This window comes from Mustela lutreola, chromosome 4 (genome assembly GCF_030435805.1).
Source record: "Mustela lutreola isolate mMusLut2 chromosome 4, mMusLut2.pri, whole genome shotgun sequence".
Classification (NCBI taxonomy): domain Eukaryota; kingdom Metazoa; phylum Chordata; class Mammalia; order Carnivora; family Mustelidae; genus Mustela; species Mustela lutreola.
Genome location: NC_081293.1, coordinates 108,357,297 through 108,365,557, shown reverse-complemented (window position 1 = coordinate 108,365,557; position 8,261 = coordinate 108,357,297).

The following is an 8,261-nucleotide window of genomic DNA, read 5'->3' as shown; positions in this document are numbered from 1 at the left end:
GTAAACACAAAGAGAGCCACACTATGACACACTCATCAGATTTTTCCAAAGATAAAGGTAAAGAAAGAATCTTGAAAGCTGCACGTGAGGGCAGTCTGTCATGTTCATGTAGAAGGGATTCTTCTTAGCCATATTCCCCTCAGCAGGCATGGCGGCCACAAGGAAGGGTGATGACAGATGTAAAGGGTGGAAAGAAATACAGCTGACCCTTGAACAATACTCACCCCTCTCCCTGCAGCCAAAGGTCCAAATCCATCTTTTGACTCCTCCAAAACCTAACTACTAACAGCCTACTGTTGACAGGAAGCATCACCAGTAACATAAACTGTCAGCACATATTTCTGGTGTCACATGTGTTATATGCTGTATTTTTGTAGTAAAGTAGACTAGAGAAAAAAAAATATCATCGAGAAAATCACAAGGAAGAGGAATCACATTTATAGTACTGTCCTCTGTTTATCGGGAAAAAACCCAGATACAAGTGGACTCTTGCTGCTCAAATCTGTGTTGTTTGAGGGTCATCTGTAACTGTTAATGATATTATTATTATTTTTTTTAAGTAGGCTTCACACCCAGTGTGGAGCCCAACATGGAGCTCAATCTCATGACCCTGACATCGACAACTGAGCTGAGATCAACAGTCGGGTGCTTAACCAACTCGCCACTCAGGAGCCCTGTGAACTGTAACCATTTATCAAGAACTTTGCATCTGGCAAAAGTCTCCAGATGTAGGTTGGCTGGCTCAGTGCGGGGTGGGGAGGACAAGTCAGGGTCCTGTTAGCACTGCTTCTGCCTGCACCGGGGAGCACCGTCACCAGCCGAGAGTGAGAGTGAGGGGTTGGTGTGGGTGTGCAGGGAGAGGGGTGGGTGTGACAACCCCCAGCACAGTGGAGATCTCTGGACGGGGTCTCTGGCCATCAGGAGGACATGAAGTGGCATCACCGGCATGGCTGTGGAATTTTCTCCCGTTGGGGCAGTGGGGAGGCGTGGATATAATAAAGTCTCACTTTTAACCAGATCTGGGGTGTTTCCAGGCTCATGTGAGTGAGGCAGGTATGCAAGGGAGTTGACGGATTATAGTGACAAACTGGAGATCTCAGCTGGGGTGAGAGGGAGGGGACGGGACTTGTGTCCATGGGCGAGAATTCCCTCCAGGGGCTGACATCTGCTTGGAGCCTCAATACCCGAGGGCATGAGTGTGAGTGGTAGCCGGGGACGGCAGTTCTGGTGTTTGAAACTGAGTGGAGGAGGAGCTGCTGTCGCCGGTGATGCTGGGTCTGGGGTGCGCTGGGGTGGCGAGGACGAGCTCTTTGAGAAGAGGACATAAAGGCATGGAAGGCGGGTGCGGAGGGGTCTCTTCTGGGGGTAATACAGAGAGACCAGGGAGAGGAGGGTGATCCTGCAGTGCTTGGGAGGTGGGAGCAGTCTGGACATGACTGTGGAAGGAGAGGGGATGGATGCCAGCCGCGCGTCTCACAAAAACCCACCAAAGCGGCAAACGTCAGAGCCGCTGAGCGGTCTGGGGTCAGCTGGAGCTCGCCCACGGGGAAGGACACTGGGGCCAGAGGGGGAATGGTTCCTCGTGAAAGACTGTGCAGGGCTGGAGAGGGGCATCCGCCGGGTCACAGCGGGGCAGACGGGAGAGTCTGGGGGCGGGTGATGACGGGGTCCCGGCCTTCCTGTAGTCACTCGGGGACTCCTGTGCCTGCCCTAGGTGTTCTAGTCCTTGGTCTGGGAGCGCCCACCTCCCGGATGCTGAGAAGTAGCTCTGGAGTGAGGTGGATGGCGGGACGCTGGGACAGAAGACCCCGCTGATGGGTCTGATGGTGACGTCTGCTGCTTCGGCTGCCCTCGGGTGCCCCAGCTCCCTGGCAGGCCTGGCTGGCCAAGCTTGTCCCTGCTGGACCATGGAGCCCCGTCTCGGTCCTGGGTGGTCAGGGATGTGGGACACGTGCATGCAGACCAAGGAAGCAGATGCAGGGCGGTGGCGCATGGAGGTGGAGGTGAAGGGTGACTTGTCACAGACGGTGGGGGTTCTGTTCCAGACGTGGCCTCACCTCGCCTGGCCTTTTGGTTTGAATCAGCCACTGGTCTCTGTGATGGTCCAGTTCATTTGCCTTCCGACGTGGCCAGGACTTTAGTCAAAGATAAACAGATCCCGCTTCGGGGGGACGTGCTTGAACGGGGCCGCGGAGCAGGGTTCTCTTGTGTTTGGTGCCCGCCGAAATGTCAGGTCGACTTTTTTCAGAAAGCGAAGATGACATCACAGCCTCCTGAAACACTGTTATTTATTTATGATTTCCAAGGGATCCATGGAATTTTTTTTCTTTATTAAGTGAGAGAAGAGCTTTTTCAAGGATGCAAATTTGGACTGAGGAGAGAAGTATCCCTCATTCCCTTGAAAATGGAAAAGGCAAACGGGTTACAGAAGCTAAATGCCACTGAGGTAGAAGGGAGTGTGCCCGCTGCCCGTCTCCTGGGTGTGGACCCTCATCGCACCAGTGCCCCGGACTTCTCGGTGCAGACCTGGGTTGCACCAGCACCCGGGAGAACCTGGGCCGCTGCCCGCCCGCCCCTCCCCTCCCTGTCAGCAGGGCTTGGGGTCCCTGCAGGGCTGTAGCCCCATCACGAGCCCAGACCCCCTCGACCTGCAGACAGCTCTGCTCTTGGGTCCTGGGCTCCCTTGCGGTTTGTATGCAGATGGAATTCGGCAGAAGGAAATCACGTAAATCCACATTTATCCAGCCCTACACGACCCTGGTCATTCTTCGCTCCTGGAATCTGTCTGGAGATTTTCACAGTAGTTAATTGTTTAAATTTTACTGCCTTGTCTGTGGTCTTAATGGTGACTGTCTCGCAGGAAATCGGTCAGCACATGGACGGAGAGGGTTCCGGACACTGTTTCTCTGTGGTCTCTACAGCTGTGGCGGGCATGGAGGGTCTCTGGTCAAGCCAGAAAACAGAGGCCGGGGTGGGTGGTTTGGTCTCTCGCTGCTGTCATGTGACCCTCCCTGCATCCCTCCCTGGGCTCTGCTCCATCCAGAGTGCGTGTGCTGTGGGGCTGGACACACAGGCAGATGTGCCCCCGACATGCTGTAGTGAATGGCTTCCCCAGGGACGCCCCATCCCACGACCATGGAGCACCAGAGCGTGGAACCGTCCAAGTCCATGAGAGTAACACAGATTGCCCAAACTGGAAACAGCAAGACCAGGAAAGAACTGTGTAGATGAGGACTATCTGAGAGCTTTCTTACCCTCCACAGGTCTCGGTTTGTCCCCTTGTAGCCGAGGCGGGACCTTGTGTGTGCGCGAGTCCTTCCCGCCAGGGGCCAGCTCCGATGCTTGAGAGAACGGGGGCGCACGAAGATGTTCTACCTTCAGGTGTCCGGTCTTCCCCGCTCGGATGTTCCTTAGTGTGGTGGGGAGACGCACAGCCCTGGGCTTTAAGGTGGACCCTTTCTTCTCCTGCTGTGGTGGTGGTGGGGGGGGTCCCACCCCCCTGCCTAGTCGGTATCCTTGTGAAACACGAACATTTTTCTTTTTGCTTTCTGGAACCGTCTTATGCCGAATGCTCTAGGGATGCAGGATTCTGTTTTTCTGGAAACGAGTTCTGGTTGCTGAATGGTTGGCAGAGGAAGAAATGTGTTGTTGTTTTTTATTCTCTTACTCTCTTCTCAAAGTAAGAAACCAATCACTGGTAACCCTAATTTAAAATAGCATTAAACATAAAGTGTATGTTACCTTGCCTTTTAGTTTGGGCTTGGAAACTGTGCAGAGTGAGAAACGCCCCCGCCCAGGGTTCAGCAAATGCTTCTGGAAAGCACCAGATGGTATGTCCTACACCCCACAGGTGTCAACGATTTTACCATGACACGTCACTTGTCCTTCAGGTTCTGTGTCTTCCTGAGGTCACCCAGGGACTGCATGTAGATGGGATGCGGGAGAACCCCACGTGGGACCTTGGGCGCTCCGACATTAAGGAATCAGGAGGAACGCAGCAGCCAACAGGAGAGGAGGGGAAGGAGGATCCCAGGAGCTGGCAGCAAGCCAAGGATGAGCAGAGCCAAGAGACGCAGTGGAGTGTCCAGGAGGAGGTGTTGGTCAAGGGAGTCAGGCAGTGCCAGCAGATGAAGTCAGATGAAGACGGGGATTTGGCACTGTGTTGGCAACCTGTCTGATGACCTTGACCAGCACAGCCCTTGTGAACACAGGTGCATCAGTCCCAAAATAAGTAAAATCAAACGGAAGCCAAGAGTATCCAGCAAATGTCATGGCAATGTTGGGTTTCTCCCGAAGGCAAGGGGCAAGAAAAGAGGGGGAACCCATTCAGCCATCCACTTTTGCCTCCAGCATGGAACGCCTGAATGTCCTTGAGCCACAGTGATGGCAGGTCTGGTCTGTTTTATCTGTCCATGTTGTTAACGCCCATCACCGGCTGGATGAAGTGTCCAGTGCATGCTGCCCGTCCTCTCCCGTGTGCCCTGTGGGCATGTTTCTCATGCCCCCGCCCCGTGTGCACCCCATGAAGCAGCCGTATGGCCTTCCATTGCCTTCTCTGACCAGCTTCTATGACCAGCTGCACGAGGTCAGGCCCCTAGCTCCCGACGTACGCTTGTGTGTGAGATGGTTGTTCTCAAGGGTTACAGAATTCCCTTCAATTCCCAGCCTCCTTGGAGAGATTGGAAGGATGATCCTGTCCCCCCCTTTTTTTTAAGATATCACAAATAAGATATTTGGTTTGTCACCATTAAATATCTGAATTTTAAGTAGATTCTTGGACTGGCGGCTCATATCCACAAGCTTGTTCAGCTGCACTGGTCTCATCCCCAGGAGCTTTCCCAGACCTACCACCTTCACCATGAAGCTCCAGGAGCTTTCCCAGTTCAAACCTGGGCTTCTTCAGCATTTTTGCTTTTCTAACAAAGACATTGTGGGGTGGATGAGAAGTGTTTTCTATGTGTTCTTCAGTGCTGTCTGCAAACAATTTACTGACGGCTTCTTTCAAGCTGTTGGTCTACAGCTCTTGGGTCATGATTTCCATCATCTTTTCCCAAATCTGGTGAACCTGTTGGTGCTGAGCGTAAGAGGTCTTCTGAATCTGACTGTTGCATTTTTTCAGTAGAACCAACACAAAACAGAGAAAACAAGTAATCTCTGGTAATCCTGACATCGAAATGAGCTTCAGTCTTGGTCATCATACCCTCCGGTTCCATCCATGTCATTACCAATGGCACGAGCTCATCCTTTTACATAGCTGCACAATAGTCCTGTGTGTGTGTGTGTGTGTGCGCGTTCACGTGTGTGTGTGCACGTGTACCATATCTTCATTGTGCCACATCCTGGCTATTGTAAATAACAGTGCAATGAACAGGGGTGCACCTATCTTTTTAAATATTTACTCAAAGAAAACAAGAACATTAATATGTGCATATTCTTAACTCCCTACGTTGGCTCTGGCTCCGCACACCTGCAGCTGCTGGCTGTGTCAGCCGCTGTTGTGTTCACGGGAGCTTGCGGGGCCCCTCCTGGCGCTGGCTTCGGCTGCCTCACTTGTCTTCAGCCCCTTTGCGTCTTCCCCATCCTGGGGCGTTGGTCATTTCCCCCAAGTTGATCAGACGCTGGATTTCTTTGCCTCAAAGACTTTCCGCATCTTATAAAGTCAGTAAATTTCATCCCGATGAGACCACGAGTTCCTTGGCGGCCTTGCTGTGGTTTGCACAACGCTCGTCTCTCCCACCGGCATAGTTGGTTTCGGCATCTGACAAGCGTTCAGTACATCAGCTCCATGAGCGTCCGGCCTCTCCACGGTCAGGGCCACCCTGAGCGCAAGCTTCTGTGTCTTGCTCCTTGACCCCGGGAAGGACCAGAGCGGCTCCCGGCCACGCCCCGCGCCAGGTGTTCTCGTCCCACGCACTGACTTGGGAGGCTGCAGGGATTCCCCAGCACACTCAGAGAGGAGTCTGATTTCCCAAGTGGAGCGCGGCGGAGGGAGTGGAGAGGAGCCCCGGGAGGGAGGTTGGCAGCTGCCGCAGTGAGCCGGCACCGCTGGAAGAGGCCGGGGGGTCTGGAAGTGGCAGGGGGTGCAGGGGGTGGGCGTTGCGGTAGCCGTGGAGAGATGGGGCAGCTCTGGGAGCCACGGTCTGGCAGGTGAGGCTCAGCAGGAGGCTGGGACCGACCAGGGTCCTGGGGCCACCGCACAGCGCAGACGTGAGGCCGCGAGCAGCTCCCGACACTGGCCACCTGGGTCTTCTCTCTTCTTCCCTTGGTCAGACCACATGGCGACAGGAGCACTTCATGGTCTTGGTGAACCGTGTCCATGATCTGCCTACATCGCTCCGACCGACTTTCCAGAGTCTCTGAGACAACTTGGGGAAAATTAGGCCATGAAACCGATGGACAAGATTTTGAATGCCTGGCTTTCCTTTCGCAAGACATAATGAGCCACAATTAGGTAAAAATGTCATTTTACATCTTGGTCCCTGCTGGAGCCACTAATTATATTTTTTCCTGCCGATTTGTCTTCATTTGTACAAAAGAAAGGCAGCTGGGGGCTCGGCTTGGGGGGAAAGGTGATGCACGCAGCGGAAAGCAGGCACTCGAGGCCGGCTGTTACGAATTTGGAGCACTGGAGTGTGGGAACGAGCCTGGGCCACGCTGGCAGCCTCGGATCTCCACCCTCCGCAGCCACGGCCAGTGTAGACGCGCTCCTCGGTTCCCGCTGAAGCTCCAGCAGCTCCTTTCCAGACACGCCTTTAACGGAGAACGTTTATCTAAAAGGAGTTGATGCTTTTTAAGTGGAGAGAGAACAGTGATAGCTGAAAATGGGAAGGATTAGCGGGAATGTTAAAAACGGAAAAATAAATCAAAGTTAAGTTCACGAAGTGATCAAAGTGTAAAAATGTTCCAAATCTTTCATGCAGTGCTTCCGGGTTACCTGGAGGCCAGGCCAAGGGCCACCATCCACAGATAACACCACATGGGACGACCCAGCCTCCACGTGGGACGCTCCCCCAGGCCCTTCCTGTGTTTGGAACACTGCGGCGTGGCCTTGAACCCAAACGAGATCCCCAAGGGACAGGGATGCCCCTGAGCCTCTGGGGCAGGTCCCACAAGCACGGGAGGGCGCTGGGCCATGGCCGTTCACGGGAGGAAGCACGGTGTTTCCCGCGTGTGTCTGGAGAGGTGAAATAGCCACCAGTGGGGCTCGCAGGAGGCCCCAAGAGATGTGGGAGCTCCAGCTTCAGCAGTTTCTCGGCCCTGAGACCCCAGGCCAGCCAAACCTCAGTTTGCTCATCTGTGAAGCGGGTGAGCAGGACCCAGCAGGCGCCCATGGTGGTCTTGCCTCTGTCAGCCCCTGTGCCGAGTGCGTCCTCAGTGCCAGGCGTGCTCCTTGGATGACGGTGCCCGACGGGTCCCTCGCTAGTCTCGTGGGGTTCAGACCTTCAGCGGCCAGGGGAGAGCAGGAAATACCCATGGAAATGAGCGGCTGCCTCAGATACGCTCAGAGACGACTCAGGAGAGGGAGTCAGACGCGCGCCAAACGCGTGGGAAGAGCATTGTCAGTAGAAGGCGATGGACAGGGACCAGCAGGACTGCCGAGTGGGCTCGGCAGGAGATCCCCTTCCCCACCGCCCTGGCTGCCTCCCGGTTCCCGGGGGTCTCGCGGAAACCCTGAGCGCTGGGTCCCAGACGTCCTGATTCTGCATGTCTGTGCCCGGGGCTCTGCATTTCTAATCAGGTTCCCTGGTGGGGTTGCTGGTGTCGACGTGGCAGGTCTGGGCTCCACATCTTGAGACATGCGGTGTCACAGGGACAGAGAGAAGGATGGCGAGGCTGAGTCAGAGCTGGTGGATGGGGGACCTGTAGGGACGGGCTGGGGCCACGAGAACAGGAGGGACTGAAGGAGGTGCAGAGCGGGCACTATGTGGTGGGGGGTCCGCGGTCCCATACGGGGGGGCAGACGGGTGGGGTGGCCGCAGAGCCCCATAGGCGCCATGGGCCGCTTAGACTCTTGGGCTCCGTGGAGACAGACGTATCAAGTTGCAATTGGAGGCAGAGACGTGGGACGGGACCTGGGAAGTGAGAGCGAGAAAGGCCAGGTCTGAGGCCGCGAGTCCCCTCCTGTCCCTCTAGGCTGTGGCTCAGATGAGCTGACCAGTGGGGAGAGACACCAGCCAAGCGCAGCTGGTGGCAGTTAGGGGCCTGGCACCGCGCTTGCTTCCCCGACGCCCTCCCCAGCCTGCAGGGTGACGAGTCAGTCC